Source organism: Anopheles merus, chromosome 3L, assembly GCF_017562075.2.
Source record: "Anopheles merus strain MAF chromosome 3L, AmerM5.1, whole genome shotgun sequence".
NCBI classification, from domain to species: domain Eukaryota; kingdom Metazoa; phylum Arthropoda; class Insecta; order Diptera; family Culicidae; genus Anopheles; species Anopheles merus.
Window position 1 is genome coordinate 14364189 of NC_054085.1, and position 19284 is coordinate 14383472.

The 19284-nt window shown below is 44.5% G+C and overlaps 1 long non-coding RNA gene across 1 annotated transcript in view; it reads right to left on the reverse strand.

Annotated features, from left to right (window-relative positions):
* Window positions 1-8706, reverse strand: part of LOC121598737 — a 41331-nt gene extending 32625 nt beyond the window's left edge. The window contains exon 1 of the long non-coding RNA XR_006005611.1: window positions 8434-8706. This is a non-coding gene — a long non-coding RNA (uncharacterized LOC121598737). The remainder of the gene's footprint in view (window positions 1-8433) is intronic.
* Between the last annotated feature and the right edge of the window lie 10578 nt (window positions 8707-19284).

Genomic DNA, 19284 nt, shown 5'->3' on the forward strand with positions numbered 1-19284 from the left:
GATTTTTGGGGCTCCACCACCACCAGCATGGGGAGAGTTGGTTCTCTTGGGCCGGTTTTCATTTACGTTTCACTCGCACACACGCATGTAGGGCTGGCTTTTATGATAGCGTGCTGTGACTGCTGTGCTGTCGGTCCAGGAACACACCGAGCCAGACTGCTGAAAGGGTGCTAGAACGTTTTTTAATGTGATTCCAGGGGCCCACGTGTGTGCTGTTACACGATAATTGTTGAGGAAATCATAATTGTTACGGAAAGTTTTAGTGTTGGCGCTCGCGTTAACTATCACGTGGAACTGGGGTTTTTTGGTGTGAGTTCTTTCCTGAAAGAGTGAAACTCGCTTGCTTGGGTCAATTAGTTGTGATTTGATTTTAATTGTAGCAATGTGCTTTGGATTTTTATTGTATAAAGGACCTATTATTTGTAAAGAGTTGTGCATCAAGGTTATTCAAACATCGATGCAATTTTGGTCAAAGTTGATTGCTGTCAGTCTTCTTTAGATTCTCATTCTTATCATTAGCTTTTTTTACCGTTATAAGTCAGTTGCTTGGTTTCAAATTTTGGACTTCAATTAACGTTGTAAATAATGGTCAAATTTCTGTTCAATTCGAATTCGATTGGGAGACTGTCATGGTGCGGACTCCCATGGACTATGCTAATCAACCTTAACTATGTTCTTATTTTAGCTTTTTTTTTACTTTTTTAAACGTAGAACTCAACTAATACCAGCTTTTGACATTGACAATAACAAGAAAATAATTGTTAATCATCCGTTATTGAAGAAATGAACATGTATGGCTTTTGTGGAAATTTGCTTCATTTGTAGTAAAAGGTGGTGGATTGTGCAGTTTTGCATTTAAAAATTGCAATTTGTTATACAATCCAGCAGTGAACAAACTATTACTTATGTAAAACGTTCTCATAACATGTCCCTTTATGACGATGCTGCTCATTATCGGAACTCATTACGCGTTGAACTCACATATCATCAGCACAGCCGTGTGTAGCAAAGCATCGTAAAAATAACCGATCAGCCATGACGATGGAAAACAAATTTGAGTTCAATCTTTCTCCCCTCGGCATAAAACGGCTCGCCACCACTACCCATCGCCATAAAAATGTTGGCTTATGTGTGTACGGCGAACGGTCGAAGAAAACCGCACCACCGCCAACAACAAACCACCTTTCGGTGTAAGGATTCTGTAACAAAAAAAAACGCAAAAACCCCTCAAACCACCGCGGTTGATGAGCCCTTGTCACAAGCTCGAGCTCGGTGCGCGCCAGCAAAAGCTAAGAAGATTCTTTCTTCCCATTGTGAAGGTTGATTTGGCCAAACGATTCCGGCAGGACCGGCGCGACCGGTACGCTGAAACGAACGCTGTGGAACGAAAAAGGTAGCCACGGGGCTCGCCCGCTCGCAACTCACCTCGGTGTCTCTCGGTGGCAGAATGCTACGTTTTTGCATAAATCATAAAACACCATTAAAAATATAGCGCGGCATTCTTTATGATGCATTTGCTCCGGCTCCGGTTTCGCGCGAACTAAGGAGAACGAACGAACGCGCGAAACACGGCGAGGCGAGGTTAAGCGCGTCACGTCCGTGGTGTGTTTTTTGGCTCCTTTCCTTTTCTCCCTATCCCAGGCTTGGAACTGGTCAGTTCCAAACGATCGTAAAATTAAGAGGCTCCACCGGTCGAACGCGAGAGTGCCCTCCCGTGCGCTCCAAGGCTTATTGTGATACGTTTTCGTTAGTTCGTTCTTTCTACGGGGGTTTGCGGTCAAAGAGGGAGGGAGAGCAGGGGGTAAGAAAACGTATCGAGACACAATCGACAGTCCCATCCAGTCCCATCTCCTTGCCCCGTACTGGAATTATTGTAATGCCTCTTTCGCTCGTCGTCTTGTTCTTTAATTCGACGAAAATCCCGCTTGCTGGTGCCATGACCGGGATACGGCATCAATTTCAGGCCAGCGATTGGCAGGACATTGAAGCTATAAGCTGGGGAGCGGTTTTTTGTTTGTGTCCATCTGCCTCAGCACATACACACAAACCGACTTTTCCTTTGTTTTGAATTCGCTTTTGCGCGGGATTTCATTCGAAAAAAAGCAGTTTGTATGCCGAACAATCGAACCATCGATCTGGATTGCTGAACCTGCAAGGCTGGCTATCCCTTTTTGTGAATCCTTCGCTGTAACGTGGAAAGCGGAAGTGATGAGTGCGGCAAAAACTGCCTCACCCATAATAAGTCCACATCACAACAAAGGGGGAGAAAAAAGGGAATCCTCATCTCCCACCTCAGGCTATCCATCACTGGGGGAGTTGTTGGGAAAAAGAAGGGAAAACGGAGAATATTAAAAAAAACGATAGAATAATTTATTTTAATTCGATATGCACCAAAAACATCCGCCTTCTGCGAGATTGTGCTTCCTTTCGCCGTGTGTTTTTATTATCCTTCACCGTTTTTTTTTTGCCTTTCTACACCTTGCCCGTCTTACGCGTTTGTGTGTCCCCTGCAAGAAAGCATTAATCGACCGGTCGGCATTAATACCGTCTGAAGGCAAGGTAGTCGTTACAATGATATCCCTTTTGGAAAGTGTGACCGTGACCGTGCTAAGGGAAGTGAGAAATCCATCCACACCCTCCAGACAGTCGAAAGTGTCGATTGCCGAGAGAGGTGAATAAGTGGAAGAACACATGAATCATGCAAAACAGATGGACATGGATGATGGGTTGAGCGTGCTTTTTTTCAGCTGTTGAAGGGAGTCCATAGTAATAAAACTTATCCGCATATACTCTGGCCAGCAGCCTCGCCCAGGTGCTGTCCGTAGGCGTACAACACTCGAACAAGGGAAGGATACTTTGCATAGAAGTGGTGACTCTTCTTGGGCGATGGTCAGCAACCGTTTTATGGCAGCGCTATTACAGCGTTGTCTTGCAAGCAAACACCTTTACAGCGCTGAAGGCGTGTGTATGAAGGACAGGGGAAGCTTTAAAATGAACCTTGAAAGGGGGCTCGAAACTAAAGCTACAATCAATAAGGTGAAGGAGAGCTTGATTTGCATTCGCCTTTATGCAACAAGAAAATTGCATCAGTAACTAAAAATAACATCCCCAAACCTTCCAAGAAGCTCCTTCCTGTTAGCTTCCTTTCTTTATGGCGTTTGCCTTTTGTGATCGTCTCCTTCTGATGAATGTCTTCGCTCTTCGCTTGATGAAGGCATCAATAATCCATCCTTGAAACGTTACGGAAACGTGTAAATTTGAAGTTCTCCCTGTTCACCTTCACACACACATACACCAAACGAATGAACGAACGAATCGCTTATCTGTTTGTCTTCTCCGTCTGACCAATCTCACGTGGGGCTCGGGCCACATAAAATCCGGCCTCAACTGCTCCGACTAATGAACGATCGTTTGCATCCGTTTGCCAGGCCGTTTCTTGTCTTGTCTGGTCTGCCTTGTTTTTTCAGGTGCTCTGTGCATCCCAATTCTGGTAGCATTTTCGAGGCGGGCAGGAAGTTTTGTTGCGTGTCATCATCGACACCACAATGTCTCCCTCTCGATGGGCAACGCATGTGCAACGCCCAGGGTAAGGGGGAATTCGTCTCGGCCACAGACAAAAGTTTGGCAAACGAATGATAATGACCATCACGGGTGGTTTCTTGCTTTTCGTGTGGAGTTTGTTACTTTTTTTGCAGCTCCCTGGAGCCTTCTGCTGGGAGAAGATGTTTTGGTGATTGCATCGACCACTTCGGTGGTGCGACATTGTTACAAAAAGTAACGCGAAACGATGAATAGTGATGATGCTGGAAGAATGCGAGATGAGTGGACGTGAGAGAAGAGCGGCGAGTGATTTAAATGATGTTCGATTGGAACGGACATTATTCATATTTTGAGTGTTTTTAATGGATTTTGAAGCGGCGATTTCTTCATGGAAATAAAAGGGGGGATATTTCTTTAGCATTTTGAATGGAGTTAGCAACACAACAAAGCCAGCCACACAAAGTTGTTCTCTCTAATTGATTTACTAGTGAACGGTTGAACAGCATTTAGCATCAATTTAAAGTCAACAATCGCCCATTCAATGTTGAACCACTTCCTTCCACAGACACACAGACCCAGCGCACAATTTTGTGAACAATGGAATGCAACAAAGTTTCACCGGCCAATGCTGCAAAATAATGATCACGTTACGGTTTATGCAATCACAATCACTAACAAAACTACTTCCAACCCTTTTTATTGGGTGGACGGGAACTGCACTTTGGATTAAATTTTGCGTGAAGCTCCTCCCAGTTCCCGAAAGAGGGGGTCTGAACTGCAATTGCAGCCAGCAAATCTGGAGCAAACTTTTGCTCTTGCTCACTCACTCTCCCGCAGTGTGGGATACAATCGAACTGGATTTGTGCGTTTGTGTGCGTATCTTGTGCATCTTCTCTCCGCTTATCGTTCGAGCGTTGGAGACACGAAACAGGCAATGCTCTCTTTCAAATCACTGCCATCACTTTGGAGCGCTCTTTTATTCTCTCTTCTCTGTGACATTCGCTAGAAGAGGTGTAGAAAGTCCGAGTTTGAGCGACATTAAACCTTTTAAAGCTTTCCTTTTTCTCCATTATGCTTAGAAATGCTCTTCCGGACATCATCCATCCATCAATGTCAATGTCCGGAAGCTAGCAAAAGGTACAATTAACGCTTAGAACTGAAATCAAAACTTTACTTCACTGCAGACATTAGGCTAGCCGCCCGGAAACCGCACACCACGCTTATTTCACCTGAGTCACGCTCGATCAATTGTCACGGTGGCACAGCAGGGCGAGGGTTCTCAGGTTCACTCTAATTCCACAGCTCCTACCCACAGTTCAGGTCACTTGAATGCTCCAACCGGAGTTGCACGTTGGAAACCCAAGAAGCTACAAAGCCGACACTAATTCACCATTAATTATGCTTCACGCGCTACCCGCGTAGTCCAATAGCTCACCACTCACGTTTGTAATGTCACAGGGCAATGGCTCTACTACCACCACTTCCACCACAAATCTGTTGAAGAAACGGCACCGCAGGGTTCTCTTGGAATTCACTTTGGCCACACTCTTCTGCCTGTGCGGGAGATGACGGGAGTGTGAGTCAAGCGCGATGCTTGATTGATGAAAGGCGGACGTTGTTGATTTGTTGTCCGCACATTCCGTAGCCTTCCAGTCCCGGTGGCCGTCCGCTTCCGCGCCACGCGTTTTATTCGTCCTCCAATCTGCCCAGCTCCAGACCAGTTGGTAGGCCACTTATCGGGGATGATTTTTTTTTTTTTTTTCAATGTTTCGGGGCAACTCTCGTAGACGGGACGCGCATCCGTTCGTCTGCTTTTGGAAGGTAAATTCGTCGAACAATAGCTTAATTATAGTAATTTATAATAATTTTTCCTCCTCGCATCATACCACTGCGCAGTCGAAATACACCAATGCAGAGAGAGAGTGAGCAAGAGAGTGCGAGAGCACACTGTGGCGTAGAATTCTACGCCTTGCGGGCATCAAACCTCATCTTCTCTTCACCACAAAACATCGGCGTAATCGGACGCGAAGCAGCGGAGATGCGCGATGGGCCGGCTCCACACCCTGCGGAGACCCGACGATGTAGCAAACCCCCCCCCCTCCCCTTTTGTTCCCAATTTTTGTTTGGTATGATAATAACCCCTCACGAGGAAATCAAATTCTCTTCTGTGACTTGAGGGTATTCAAAAACTGTGTTATTTTTTTTGTATTCTACGTTGGATTTCATCTTGCGTTGGATTCTCTTGAACAAGCGTTGTTTGTCTGTGTTTCTGCGCCGTTAGACACGCAAAACGCCGATGCGTACGACAAGCCAGCGGGCCGTGCCGCACCCCGTATGCCGCAGCCCCCCCGACCGGATGAATCTGTGCGGGGCGGGAGGAGAGGAGCTGACCTGGGGGGGAAGTTGGGCCGGCTCTAGAGAGTAGATGGAAAGGGGCGGCAGGGGTGTGGGGATTGGATCGCGAGAAACAACGGGTGGCGCGATCTTGACGGGGAGGAGCGTGCGTGAGCAGTGAGATGAGCACGTGAGGATGTGACCGAAGAAGACCGATGGGGGAGGACTTTGCCCCGCGAAGTGGGAGGCTTTGGGAGGACTTAGCGAAACAGGAGACGATATGCGCCTGCGGTGCAGGAGAGGGAGAGAGAAGGATCGAACCTGGACGGCAACAACCGGGCAGGGATGGTGGACGTAGGGGAAAGCGGAAGCTGAGGAGTGAGTTGTCACCAACGTGATCCTGCGATAATGGTACACACGAGAGCCTGAGGATCTGGAGCACCAAAGCCACTGGATGCGAATGTTCCCACAGGAAATGCACGCTGGCGGAACTGCACTCCCCACTTCCGGAGTCCTTTCTGTCCGACACTCTACCCAAGTAGTCTTCATCCCTGGTTGTCCTTCAAACCCCACCCGCACATACACTCACACGCGCATAAAGTCCTCTGAACGGTAGTCATCCTTCGACCAAACCATCTCTTGGGACAAGTCTCCCCTCCCGATCTCCTTCTAATGCACTATCCACACGCTGATGCTCACACACACACTCACGGCAAACTCGCACACACCGTCAAGGGACACGCCGCATCGTTGCACCCCGGGTCACCGCACCGTCACTACAACCACCATCACCACCTAACGCACCGTCCCAAGAAACCGAACACCAGCCCCCAAGCCATGGACGCTCCCCATGGTCCCACCACCACGGCGACCACCGGCAAAGGAACGCGACGGGACGGACCTCCGACCACACCGAAATGCGTACGAACGAAAGCTTTGGGCTGAATGGCGGTAACGCTAGTAAACAGCGCGACATGCTACGCTAGCGATTGCTAAGCGCGGGTACGCAAAGGGAAAGCTTCCAGCTATGCACGCTGTGTACGGAAGCGAGATGAGAATGGCTTCCATGGCTTGCTGCTGTCTTGTTCGTGCGCTGCTACAATCGAGGAGGGTTGCGTAGTGCTCGCTCTCGCACCCGGAGGGTAAGGGTGAAATTGGACGCTTGTCTTCTCGTTTGCTCAACAAACACGCGCAAGCGGTGAGATGGAATAAAATTCGCGATTAATGCACCGTTTTGGGAGCTTCGCGGGAGGGGGAGTTCGCAACTTAGGACCCATCTTTTTCAAGGTGGGGGATTTTATTCGAAGTATTTGTCGGTGCGTAAGAGACATTCAATTTCAAAGAAACATTCCAATAAGTTGTTCAAAGTAATAAATAGTTTCGAAATAAGCTATTCCAGTGAAGCGTTTCAAGTACTCTTCAGATATCCCATAGCCCATCTTCAAGAAACTACTCGTCCTCGAGGTCCCTACAAAAGCCCCTGTAAATTTGAGTAATTATAACATCAGGGCTTACCGAGGCCCTCCAATCCCTTTGCGGGCGGAAACCAACCAACATCCCGAATAAACGGGGCATTAGGTTTACGTTCAGGGCGCGCGAAACACTTGATCGGCGGACTCGTTAAACACAATGACGGAGCAAGTACCCACGGACCACCAGTCCGTACCGACCAGCGCTATTCAGCATTTAGAGAGAACCAGCATGAAATTCAAAACCCAAACGAAATGATTTGATGAAGCGGTGCACACAGCAGTAAACTCCCTCCGAACAATGTACGACCACGAAAAAGGGTCATTACGTTGTTGCCTTTTCGTGGTTCGAGGTTTTTGGGTGATTTCTATCTCGTGTTTTTTTTTTTTTTTTTTTTGGCTCTGGTACTTGGGAGTCGGTAATTTCGGTAATGCGTGTGGAGCAATTGAACTGAACCGAAGGAATTAGAGTGACTCGCGTTCGCAACATGTGTCACTTTTAATGAGCTTGTGGGTAGGGAGGCTCCAAGCTGTGATAAATTACCTCCCGTAACTCGGTTTTGAAACACACAAAAAAGCAATTTCGGTGTTTTTGTCTATGAAAACTAAGGTAAAGAGCTTGAAGATTCATATTTAATGAGTTATTGGCACAGTTATTCATTTCAGGGTTTCAGTTTTTGGTGTTGTTTGGAGATCCTATTTTGTCCAAATTGTTGGTTGTATTATTGAGCATTTCAAGGCGTTAGAGCTAACTTTAAGTTTCATTCATTTAACTTTCAAAAACATTCCAACAATTGAAGGCTAATTCATTCATACAAAAAAATGAAATATTCTCATTAAAACTCTCTTTCCTTTAAGCCCAATATGCATATACTTTGCCGTAAAATCACCAAAGAAAGATTTTTTATTTTGAATTCAATCCCGAAGGCACTCACAGAGCCCAAAACTCAACAATACCTCACATCCCATGGTACACAGAATTGCGTCATCGGGGAGTGAAAAACGAACCGAATTACCGCTTTGAATTTTGCTGCAGCACAAACAAATAAATCGCGCCCTCTCTCTTCCCTCTCCACGCTACCTATCGTACCTTAGGATAATCAATCAAAATTCACCACCACCGACCGTCACCGACCATGCTGCTGGTGCGCATCCTTCGCAGGAGGGATATTTCACGCAAATGCGTGTTGTTTTTGATGAATCGATTTCGGGTTCGATTTATCGATACCACCATACTACACACATACATTGTCTCTCGGGGCACGATCACGAACTCGGTCCACAATTATTAACGTCCACAAACCGGTCGTCATGAATATTTACTGACTGGTGCGGTATCCATTATTCCGGGACCATATTCAGGCTGGGTTGGCCTTGGAAACTGTTTTCGAGCTCGAGCTGTTGTGCCTTGGTACCGTGGCTCAACAAAATCAATATTCGCAGTGAATATGTGGAAGGATTTTTACTCCCGCGTTGAGAGAACAAGGCGCCGCCTGGCAGAGTGCACACTCAGTCCTTGGGTTGAACGTCTCGAGAGCATGTGTCAAGGATAGCGACAGTAACAGTAAGAAAAAAGGTTTCAAATCTTCTCAAGCGAGAGAAACGGGTCTTAAGATGGTAAACGCTGAGCTTTTCGTTTTCGAGCTCAGCTGAAATTCTCTTCTACACACTGCTCCACTGTTCCGCCATGATAAGATACACAACAAGGCGCTGGGTTTTGCCTGCCATCATCGTACCGAGAGAAGAGCGTAGGAATGAATATAATGTATTATTTAAATTCTGACGATTGTTCGAGACCACGATGGAAAGAAAAATCGATATCTTGCTTCAACGCAACGCGCACAAAGAGACGCTTTGTTTGCCGTGTTTCGAAAATGTTGCATGAGCCAATCTGGTTATTTTTACGGCTCAGTTTCATAATACGTTCACAGAAACTACTCTGAATACAGTCCTTACGTGTCCTTCAACTCCCAAGAACCAACATGGCGTCCATCAATATGGAAGAAGTGGCCTCCCTTGGCATCTTGATAATTAACTCCGGTCCGGTTGTTGCACCCCGTTGACCTCCACACAGAACAAAACCACTGTCCCCACCAGTAAGGTGATGGTTACGCCCTCTTTTTACAACCCCTTTGTGCTGCAAATGTGTCTTATCATAGTCTGAAATCGAGCTTTTTGCAATAAATTCCCTTAAAAAGGAAAAATCAAGAAAACCCCACCAGGAGTGAAGATCTACTGTGAGGCGAAGCATGCCAGCTTCAGGTTCGTGACTCAATCAACTCAACTCTCTCCTAGCATGTTCGCTGATTTGCTGCAAGCAAAACAAACACATACACACACACACACCCGGAGCAGAAAAAAAAGTCCAAAACAAAACGGCGCAAATTGTGTCTTAATTAAAACAAAGACGGCTGCTGTAGGAAAAAATAAAACCTGCGCCGCCACACGCTGAAGCAAATCAACGAATGAGAAGACAAAGTTCGACCGGCGTGCACGAGCAAGCGGGAAAGCGAAGCAAACCGACGCAACCGGTCGTCCCGCTCGCGCTAATGAGTGAACGAGTTAATTAATTAAGCTTTCCGGTGGGGGGGCCTAGCAGAGCGAAAAGCTCCACCGTGGAGCAAGAGCCCCGTGAAGAAGAAAAAGAAGGCAGAACTTACAACAGCAAAACTGTTATACGAAGTAAAAACGACCCCAAACGAAGCGAACAAAACAAGCAGACAGGCGCATCGGAACGGCTGCTCAGGACCCAACTTTTTCTCTTTTAATTAACATCCTTCCCGATGCTCGTTTGTTTTACTCGCACATTTTGCTCTCAGGGCATTCTGCACAAGCGTCCCCCCAAAGAGCCTCTGTATTGACATCTAAAAACCCTCAAGAGACGCCTCTTTTAGCCAGAGTGTTTCTCTTTTCGTTGGGGAGATTTCATTTACTTTGCTCTCCACTCACTCGTCCTGCAGCGCATTTTCCCCGTACAGCAGCATCGTCCCCATGGTGTGAGTAATTAAGCAAACCAACCAATCACAGCGCAACGGGAGGATGGGAAAAACCAGCGTGGGGAGCACACAGAATCCTTATCAGGGGGGGATCCTGCGTCCTAAGGTTTGTTTGTGTGCGTCCGACGGGTTGGGAATTTATCCCTTTCGGACGAACACTCGCTCGATCGCTCAACGTGGGAAGGATAATTACTCTACCATGAGCGGGGAAAACCTCCCACCATCTCGCTCGCTCATAGTCGTCTTCTCTCTCGCTCTTACACTCATCAGCGCCAGGATGTTCCCTCAGCACCGAGTTGGGCAATTAAAACAAACACACAGCGCAGGAAGCTGTGCTTCGATGGTTTGCTCTTTCTGTCCTTGTTCGTTCGCAGGGGGGATGAGTTTTTCCGAACCGTTTTTTCCACCGCTTCCCTCGGCTCGGAGAAAAAGTCCAACAACAGCGAAATTACTCGTATTTTCGTTTCGTTTTATCCTGCTGCTTCCACTGAAGACTAGCAAGACCCGAAAGCGCGTCCTTGTTGGGTGATGCGCGTCTTTCTCTCGCTCTTTTCTCGGCTGTCTTGCGGATTGCCAACTCTTTCGCGGTCTCACTCATTAACTAAAACACACCCTTTGGTGGTTAGTTTTGCAGCCGGGACCTACGACAACGTCTAGCCAGTTGGCCTCCGAACGAGGTTTGTTTGGTTGTTTGTTCTATCGTACGATGCTTTCGCTTGGTAGCAACACATACACACAAACAGTTCATTCATTAACGCTCGGGGTTGAGATTTAATGAATGAAAAAAAGGGGTGGCTAGACTATCGGTGAGGGCGCCTTCTTTTATTGCGCTTGTAGTGTGTGCTAGTGGTTTTAGTGGCTGCACCTAGCGCCTGTTGCAAAGACATTTTAACGATGCCGGGTGTTGAGCACGAGAATGACTTAATTGGTGGTGCTGTGTGTGGTTAGAGTTTTTTTTTACCATGGCATCAATTTTTTTATCGTTTCTATGCTTGTAGCGGGAAACTTTGATGAATAAATTATGCTTTTTATCCGTTCTGGCTAGGGGAAGTTTGAGAAGGTACAAAAAAGGATTTTTTTATTGTTGGTTTGGTTCTCGTTTTTTTGTTAATTTATTGTACCTTGTTGTTTTCCACAATCAGTTTTGATTTTAAATAGTTTCATTACTGTGTTTATACTTCACAAACATTAATTTGTTTTCTTGGTTATTTAGCTACAGTGACGCTATTTTAAGCTTTTAGTTGCTTGACTATTTTTGAAAGATGTTCAATTTTATACATATTTTAACATGCAAATGACTTATGGTATATTAAACATATTAAACATATTAAAATCATATTTATAAGCGTCGATTGTATATTTCTGTTATCTGTTTCTGTCATTGACTCTAAAAAACATCTTTTCCACTTGGATTTATTCCAGCAAATATTAAAAATGCCGGTCTCGCAGTACAGTCGTCAACTCGTACGACTTAACAACATGCCCGTCATGGGTTCGATCCCCAAATAGACCGTGCCGCCATACGTAGGATTGACTATCCTGCTATGGGGGGAAATCAATTAGTCACTGAAAGCCAAAGCCCACAAGTGGCACAGGCAGGCCTTGACCGTCAACGGTTGTTGAGCCAAAGAAGAAGAAGAAGATAAAAAAGAAATGCATATTTATTATCAAAAAAGCTTTAATTTTTTTCTACACATAAATCAATGTTCATTTCCTAATTTTTCAACCGCGGCTTGGCTTGGGAAAAAAACCACTCACGCCGGCATGAAAATACAGAAAACGAAGTACAAAAAAATAAAACATTCAAAAACACACACACACCCTTCCATCATCTCACCAACTTCTCGCACAAGAAGGCGTGATTCGCCGTCGAAATTCCTGTAAACATTAGCGCTTAATTAATTATGTTGTCGGGTGTGTGACGTTGGGCAGGTCCCGGGCGACCTGCTCAATCGCTACCCGTTCGCTTTCTTTTCGCTGCTGCTGTAGCTGCTCCTTTATGTGTTTTGGTGCGGGTATTCTTAATTTGTTCTTTCCATTCCGCTGCCCTTGTTGTGTGTATGTTTTTCATGTCGGGGCTTTTTTTTTTGGGTAACGGCCACCAAACCCGCCCTGGACCGCCCCTGGGGTCAGTGCGGAGGTTGAATGGTTTATTTGCGCTTGTCTTGACTTAATGCACTCAAGCGTCCGGGTTGAGCGGCTGCTCTCGTGTCTCGCGTCCGTCTTATCGGACTACATCGGTTCCTCCTGTTGGTTTCTGACTTCATTAGCACCTCGTTGACTTTCTCGATGAATGTTTTAGCGGTGTGTTTTTCTTTCTTTCCGTGAGGTTTGCCCTTTTTTCCTTTGGACATGGTAGCAAATAATATTAGGCCGAGCTTCTTCTCGAGACACTTATAAGAGAAAAATATGATTTTTAATCAATCATTTACCCATAATCTACCTGTATATCAAAAATCTTGCTATGTTTCATTTTACCACACAAAAACAAAAGCCCAAACAACGCAAAACAGAAACCCCGACGGAACTTGGTCATTACAGTCGAATGAATTTTTATTAGGGCTCGACGGCGGCAGTTGCTCGCTCTGTTCTGTTTCTCTTCCCTTCCAGCACAGCTGTGTAATGCTGTTTTTATGGGTCATGATGGCGACAATTTCGTCACGCTCGAGCATGCAACAAATTAAGTGCGAGCTTTCTTCCTTGCCGCCCCCCGTGTGCGGGCCCCGAGGTTTTGGGCTACCGACGTCACGACTGTGTAAATCAGTGAGGGCGACCAGATTTCGACCGTTCGGTTCGTGAATTGGTTCAATGAATTTTAATTGATACTGATTGGATCAACGCTAATGGTGGGGCGTGTTGGGGAGGGAGGGTGAGCGTCGCGGACGTTATCTGATTTGTTGGAACGTGGAAAACGTGGACACCGGCGAGCAGCTGGCTTAGGTTCGTGAGAATATGCAAAGAACGTGTCACCATTATGCGGGTCGTTTTGGGAACAAAATATCAAATAAAAGGGGAAAAGTTCAAATATTACAAGAGAAATGGACGAAAAACAAACATTTTTTGTAAAGAATGTAAGCCGCTTTACGTCATTCGCCTCGAGTAACAAACTCTTTAAATTGTGTTCTAAAAAATCAAACTGCAAATTCATACTGTAGTTCTCACACTCTTATAGGGATTTAATATCCTGAAATCTGAGGCTCAGTAATTGTTAGAGCGTCAATTTATGTTCAAATTACCATTAGTCACGCTAATTTTGATTTCTTCGCTTCCCTTTACAAAAAAAAACGAAGCAGAATCCAAAATCCATTCACCAAACCCTACCAAAAGAACAGACACAACAGAGTGAAGCTTTCTTGGTCGGTATCGATTTTTCACTACCGACGTACTGTTGTTGTTGGTCGTCATAACAGTCATAGCGGCTTGCGTTTTCAGCCAATCTCGAAGTGGAAAATCGTGACGCATTATGTGTGCGTTTTTGAACAAAGTATGGGAAGCAGAAAAGGTTGCGAATGCGTTCAATGTAGAGTTGTGTGTGCAAAATCCGAAAGAGAGTTTTTGAAAAAAAAGTTGTACATATGTTTGCTACACTTGATTCTATTTTTTAACTGCGATGTTCAACAAACTTTACAAGATATAGTCTATGCCAAAAGCAGAATAAAATTGTGCCGTTGCTAGCGTAATTCTGTTACCAACGTGCTTCTTTCCTTATTCTCAGCCGCTTTTTCCCTGTCGGGCGCACGCCGGCGCAATACAAACAACCCACAAAGTCGTACACATACACACATACATAAACACTCTGAGAGATGGTACGCTTGTGCCCACCTGTGTGTGAGTGCATCACTTTACCACATCCTTCACCCCGGCGACCGAACAAAGCGTACGGTGCGGTGGAAGTACACCAAAAGAAAGAAAGCACGACGATGCATTTACAAACGAACGAAGCAACTGCTACAGTCATGAAACAACGCCAAAGCTGCGAGCTGTGAGGGGAATTGAATTGAAGAAGAATTGGAGAGTGTATTTGATGATTATGTTTGATTTGATTAACTAGAGCGATGGCCGAACGAATAGGGTTTGGTTGGAGAAACTCAATGCGGGAATGAGGGTAGGTTTTGAAAACAGTTGGTTATGCTGTGCTAGCGATGCATAAACTTTCCGGGATCAAAAGTTTTACAAAAAATACAATTATCTTTTATTGTAATTCACACTTTTGTTATGCTTCTTGCCGTTTAAGACATGAAACAGAAAGTTGTTAAGCTTCATATAAAACTGTAATCTTTAGTGTAATAATTTTTATCTGAAACACACCTGAAAATAGAAAACCATGAATCCCATCATTCCGCCAATGTATCATTTGTAGTGTTTCGAAAACTTGTAAAGCATCCGCTTATTGACATTGCATGCAAGTTATCAGAAGAAAAGCTCTTTTCTAGCTGTATAAAAGCAAAGTTCCATTGCCTCAGCTGTGGTATATGTACTGTGGTAATGATTGCTTCTCACAGCAGAACAAATTCATCTCTCAAAGGGCTAAATTATATTTATTCAAAATAATGTTCAAATTTTGAAACTAAAACAATTCCAGATTCAGCTGCACTTTTAAATAATTTTACCCCTATAATTATGATGAAGTTAAAACCATGCTTTGGATACAATATTTGAAAGCAGTTACTATGAACCTCTAGATTAAATTAACTAGGAATTGTACATAATATTCATGATTTAAAAACCGCACAAAACAACCGTGCACTATTCTTTCCAATCCACCAATCAGTTGCTTTCCCGTAGAAGGAATTCCTGTACATGCGCAATATTCTACCTATGCACTTCTTCCAAGAATTCATTCCATGTTTCCCTTTCATCGGACGCTCCAATAATGCTTATATCGACACGAGACATCAACCACGAATTCATTCGGCATTCATTTTCCCAGCTGATTCGTTCCCCTCCACCGGCTAAACGATACTGATTGTTATTGCCCGCAGGAAGCCCAAAAGGATACACACCGTTGACTGGAAGTAGTGGAAGTCGACTGCATGTTGATTCCATCAAAAACCTTCCCATCTTGTTTGTTTGTATTTAGCACCGTTTGGGGTTGAAATGAACACTCAATCACAGTTCACTTTCCCGGGTTTGGCGGGACAAATCATGACCATGAAAGGCGGTACACGCGCCAACTGCGGTTCGAAATCCAAATGAAATGCCACAGGATGCGAAGAAAACACACAGACACACGCACACACAGACAGATCCACAAATCGTTTTGATTTTTATCAACTCCTAGCCAACAAACAAACGTTACAATTCGCTAGTGCAGCACGGAGCTCGTTCGATGAAGGTCGGCACGATCGCTCCCGGCGGGCTCGCAGTCATTGTTCTACTCGTTCTAGCAAACAAAAATATTTTTTGAAAGGAAAAGCACACATCCTCACCGGGCATTTCTTATGTTTGTTTCCTGTTCCTTACCGTCACCCTTCAATGGGTGACTGGCTTTACCCCCTTTATTTCCCACTACTTTTCCTCAGCTATTTTATTTAAGCCTTTTTTCCCTCCCAATTTCCAATGCGGTGGCGTTGGCAATGAGCGTTTCTTCGGCGTTTTTTTTCTATCGAACCCATTTTCCTGCGTTTTCTTTCGATCCTGTTGCTATTTGTGCTGCTGCTGGTGTTGAAGGCATGCGTTGCATTCAGCGACATTTTCCGGACAGAAATATTTTTGCAAGCAGCGACTATGCTCCCGCAGCATAGTCGAGAAGGGTATCATTAAAATATAAAACCAGTTTTTTGGAAAGTCCCAGTGGCAGAAGTGAATTAAATTTCCTCGCACTGGGTGTTAAGAACATAAATAAAAAATAAGTGTTATTCTTAAGAAGATTAAAGAGCAGTGCACAATTTTAACAAAGTGATCGTTTAGCAAAGCTTAACAAGTGATACAATGTGGCAGACATGATAATGATCATACAATTTAATTCCAAGTCATACAAACTAGCTCAATTATTGCCTAAAAGACTCACTTACTGTTAATTGTTATGATGTCAGCCGAAATAAACGTGCCCACGGTGTCCTTTGCACGTGAAAATGGCTTGCTCGGTACGTGGCTCGCCCTGAAAATAGCACCCGCCACTTCTAATTGTCCTCAATTGAGCGTTGCCGCCGAGTGACTGTGTGCCGACGCTCCGTAATTGTTGCGTACTAATGATAATATTCACGCACAAATCGCTGTCACGGATTAACAAACGACACGGCTCGTGTCGCGTACGGTGAATTAATTTTATGTGCTAACGCCAACGCGAAAAACAAACTCATGCGTGTGTGTGTGCTCTATGTCTGTGACAATGTAGCTCACTGTAACGGAAACTAAACAAATGTTTTCTTCTTTTCCGAGACCAAAAACCAGTGTCTTAAAACAAAGTCGCCCGGTTTGCTCGTCAACCTGCGGGTCAATAATTCCTTGCCACGATGCTACGCCTTTGTAGCTGCTTCGAGCAAAATTTATTACGAAAATAATTTACCCCGCCCTGTGTCGGCCGTTTCCGTTTCCTAGTCACAGGCCCAACTCGACTCAAAAAATGAATCGTTCGCTTAACAAACCGCGACTAACATGGGGCATGAAATCAAACAGATGCAAGGCGAGTAACGACGCGGAAATTCCAAAACCTCGGACCGGAGCGGAGGGTGAAAAAATTTGAATAATCGTCCTCTACGACCACATTACTTTTGTTTTATACGTACGCGCACCATCGCGAACAAAACGATCCTCCTTCCCCTACACTCGGTCAGCTCTGCTACCCAATGCTCGCGCAAATTAAAATGCAGTGAAATCGAGCGGAACTTAATATCTTCGCCAAAGTCGCGAAGTGGCCGTCGGTGATTTTCTTTCGCTTTTGTTTTCCTTTATCATTAGACAGACAGAGGGAAGATCTTTTCTTTTCTTTTAGCTCTCCACCACTCATCTTTCTGTATTCCAAAAAAGCGAAAAAACGTTTTTCCAATTATCTTGACTCGGCATCTTGGCAGACGCTGCTTAACGTGGGGGAAGCAGCAGCAGTGACCGTTGCTTTGCCGTCGAACAGTATTTGCCACTTATCGAGTGCTATTCGGAGACGTTGAGATAAAATAAATGAGATGCTATATATTTCCTAAAATTGTGCAGGATGGTCTGTCTTGGAAATAGGACACAAGGGCAAAGAACAAAAGTGCTAAGCGATAGTGATTGATGAATATTGAACGCTTGGTGGAGATCAGCGAATGAAAAGAAATGTTTAAAAATAAATATTTTATCCCAAATTCTTCATAAAGGTATTCTCATTTTTATTAGTTGCTTCATACTTCCAACCTTTCCATAACACATAAAAATGTCTGAACCCTAATCAACAAAAGGTTTACTTCCGAAACAACCCAGCATTTTGCAAACAGTTTCCTATTGATTTTCCTTTATGTGAATCAGCTCCTCCATCGGAGACGAAATCAATGAAAAAAGGGCGAATAGATTTCACCACACACACACAAACACACCTTCTAAACGACCTTACCTCAACCTTTTTACCCCAAAATGCAAGAAGTGCTGAAAGAAGCTTTTGCCATTTGATTGCTTCCGTTAGGCCCCCCGGAAAAAGGACACAATGTGTTGCCCCCTGTTTCTATGATTTGTGTGGCGCAAGCAATGCAAAAAGAGGGTTTCGATGCCAATCGTACTAGTTTGCTCGAAAGGTCCCAAATCTAAAGGGAAATGTGGAGGGAAAGGCGGCTAGAAAGGGAACACGTTTTACATTCCAAATACATCACTGTCACATTCGACACATTCAACGGTGTTGCCTAGGGGTTTTGGGATGCTTTTTCCCGCTCCATTTTCAAGTAGCATGATGATCGTTGGTCATGTCTGTTCCGTCTGAATGGTTCCATTCGGATTGGATTTTTGACTCAAGAGAAAATCAATAATTTTCCAACTCGACGTATAATGGAATCGTACGTATGCAATGCTACTCGAATCAATCAAATAAAGCACTTAAAATCGCTTTTCAAATCTAGGAATAAATCCCTCCTCGGGGTCAAGAGTCAATCTTTTGCAGAATCGTTCTTTCAATTCAATCAGCTCAGAAAGAGCAAACCAGACACCGCTCGAGACGATCAAGAGGTGGCGTGTGTTTTATGCCACAACAAAATCAATGCTTTATACCGCTTCGGACAGATATGTAAAAAAAAAAACTTGAATAGGAAAAACAAGGCCTGTAAACGTGCTGTTCGCAAAGAAGATACACATCGGACGCCGCCGAAGAAAAATAAACCTTCGTTGTGTGGATTTTGCTTTACTCTTTTTTTTTTTATTTCATTTTTCCTCAACACACACGCGGGAAAACAGATCCATCAACACTGCACGTTTGCAGGCAGATGGGAAAGGTGGAAATGTGCTTGCTTGTTTGACGAGTTTTTGGTCCCAGGGTATCGATATGAGCAGGCCTATTAAATGACGCTTTCGACCGTTGACGCCATCGTCTGTCAGCACTAGCACGTTCGTGCATTCAATGGCACGTTCCGGAAGGAATATGGATGAAGACGCGTATGGGAAGAAGTGCTTAAAACCGTGCTCAGTGACGTACATGAGGACGTTGTACGTCATTGTGAATAGTAAACAATATATTGTATGGTGCAAGCTGTGTTGAAATTGTTTCTAATTTATATTTTGTTCAAGCTAGATAGGCCTAATCTCTTATGAAATTGACCCTTTTCTTAGTAGAACTATGGGCTCATTGCTCATATAATCAACAGCTGCCGGTATACTATGCTATACTGCCTGTATACCATTCGCATTTTAAAATGATTTTTTTAAACCACCAAAAATCAGGTTAGTGTTCTCGAACGCATCCCTATTTTTAAACAATTTTTACTCCATCAAATTTGCACCAAAACCCCTTAACCTCTAGCCAAATCGCTAACCATAAATAATATCCC